The sequence below is a fragment of the Penaeus chinensis genome, chromosome 19 (assembly GCF_019202785.1).
Source record: "Penaeus chinensis breed Huanghai No. 1 chromosome 19, ASM1920278v2, whole genome shotgun sequence".
NCBI classification, from domain to species: Eukaryota; Metazoa; Arthropoda; class Malacostraca; order Decapoda; family Penaeidae; genus Penaeus; species Penaeus chinensis.
In genome coordinates this window covers 20756405-20758904 of record NC_061837.1, presented here as the reverse complement: position 1 = coordinate 20758904, position 2500 = coordinate 20756405, and the positions used below count along the sequence as shown (strand labels likewise).

General features: G+C 40.8%; 1 protein-coding gene across 5 annotated transcripts in view; it reads left to right on the top strand.

The window, feature by feature from the left end:
* The window catches only part of LOC125035046 (syntaxin-7-like), a 20561-nt gene that overhangs the window by 643 nt on the left and 17418 nt on the right, over positions 1-2500 (top strand). The gene's annotated exons all lie outside the window — the stretch shown is intronic.

The following is a 2500-nucleotide window of genomic DNA, read 5'->3' as shown; positions in this document are numbered from 1 at the left end:
TTAATCTGTATAGGCCTGTGTGAGGATGTGATTTCTCCCCAGCGCTCTTGAGGAGGAAAGTAGTAGTAGCTCTTCTATCGAGAGTAAGCGCTCAGAAGGCTCCTGCAGTGGTTTTTAGGATGGGACTTTCACGTAGACTGACTTTAATGGCAGCTCTTCCTGAATCTCTCTTTGGAGCTTTGTGATAAGAGGTGGGAGGCCTCCATTTGGAAGCCAGTAGGCCAGGGGGCAGTTTTGGTAATTCTCTAGGCACTCGCCAGAGACTAACGCTTCAAAGTCAAGTGAAAATGTATTCAGCAATTTAAAGTCTTGTGACAAGGCGTATCCTTTGGGCCTGACTGAGGGGGGGATTGACGCCCAACACCCCCCAGCAAACATGGTTTCATCTCAGTAGGCAATATAGAGCAGATACTCAGGATCACCAAGTAGACTTGAGCTTTGAGCGGCACTTTCGGCGATGCTTTATTTGTGTCGTTACTGTTCGTATCTGCAGATTGTTTGTTGCAAGGACGACTGCAGCTTTTTGTTCTCTACAGGAACATCTTCCTGCCTGAGTGCATCCATACTGCAAGGATTAGCTGCCGTTTTACCCACCGCTGCAAGGGAAAGTGTTATTGTTATTATTGACATTATGATTATTACATTTTTATTAACAATACTAAGAGCAATATAAAGGAAACTAAGATATTTTTGAAAATCAAAGAAAAGGAAAAACAGGTGAGAGAGGAAGGATCAGTAATTGACTCCTTGGTGACTACTCACCCGAGGAGCCACCTGTGTGTAAATACAATTAATATACTCACGGTGGGCATGACATTTATGTAAGTGCCTTCCCCTGTGATAGTGGGTTAAGTGTTGCCATGTCTTCCATGCTACATGCTCAGGCAAAGGAGATCAAAGGTCAGGCATGAATACTCTGGCAAGATAGAGTTTGGAATTGTTCCGAATTTGTTGGTGAATAACTAGGGAGGTGAAGAAGATCCATCTTGCCAGAAGGTATATATTTATGGTAGAAGTTTTTTGACATGTGGGTGTCTCAACCATCTCTCATGTGCAGTTATTCATTGTTATTTTGTCAGTAGGCAAGGGATTCCATGAAAATATCTCCCAATGAAATAGGTTTCCTTAGTAAGTAAGTCTTTAAGATATTTACACTATAGATTCTTTAAGCTAGGGGAAATTGAAGGTGATGTTCTTGTAGAAGACAAAGAGTTGCAGTCATCAGTACAAAAATAATCTGCAGTCACGAAGGGCAACACCACAAATAAAGGAAAAAGATCAGAGAAAGTGCTACTCACAGCTAAGTTTCACCCAGTGCTTTTGAGTTTCAACTCTATCTTGCTGTGGATACTGAGGTGAGGTGGGGGGTGTTGGGGGGCAGAGCCCTACGTCAACCATCCCCTTGGGCAATGCCCAAGGTGCAAGTCCAGCCTTGGCAATTTAGATTGTTGAATAAAGTTTGTGATGTGGAGTTTGGGGACTTGGTCTCTGGCGAGTGCATCTGTATTGTAAAGAATTACCATATTTACTTTTATTATTCTGATATTATTATTACTTTTTCTTTATTCTTTGTAAATGCTTTTAATAGTTATTTTCAGGAGGTCATTTCATCTTTTTCAAGGGGAGGGGGCAAGCAAAGCACTGCCTTAGGAGACCCCCCCCCATTGTCTTCTCCTCGTCATGCATAGCAAGATAGAGCTGAAACTCGAGCACTGAGTGGACTTAGGCTATGAGCATTGCTTTCCCCTATATTTTTCCATTATTTGTGGCATTACCATTCGTGGCTGCAGATTATATCCTTTATGACGACTGCAACTATTAGTTCTCTACAAGAATATCAACTTCAATTTCCCATAGCTTTGTGCATCCATACCATCAAAATTAACCCATTTTAGAAAAGGGAGTAGATAAAGACCATATAATTCTCACACCGCATCAAGGAGCCCAGTTACTATCGAACGAAGTACCACCTTCAGAGAGCAAGTGTAGCCTTACTTTTCATTGCCATCTGCCCTTAATGCTCCCTCCTTGGCCTTGTACTTCTCCTGTGGGCTTACGTCTGAACTCCACGGCAGCTGTGTGGCTTCCTTTGAACTGTAGTGGCTTTACGCGGTCCATGACACTTTTGCTGTTATTATTATTGAGGCAGTGTCGGTGAAGAGAAGACCAGATTGTGAGAATTCCTTTTTTTTTTTTTTTTATTGTTATTTATTCATTTTTGTCTTTTGAGTGGGTGTTGGTGAAGTTACAGTGATTTTGTAGTGAAGTTTTGTAGCGAAGTTTGTGATTATGTTAAGAGTCTGAAAGCTTTTATTCATTTATTTTTGTTTATTTTTTGAAAGCTGGTTTTCCGTGTTGTTGCCTGTGTTAGCAGGATGCAAGCTGCTTCCTGATCTTTATATGCTTCTTACCTGTGAGTAATTTATGCTATTTTTGGAAAATGTTATTGTGTCATTTATTTATTTATTTATTATTTTTTTGTGAGTGAGAGTGAGACTGA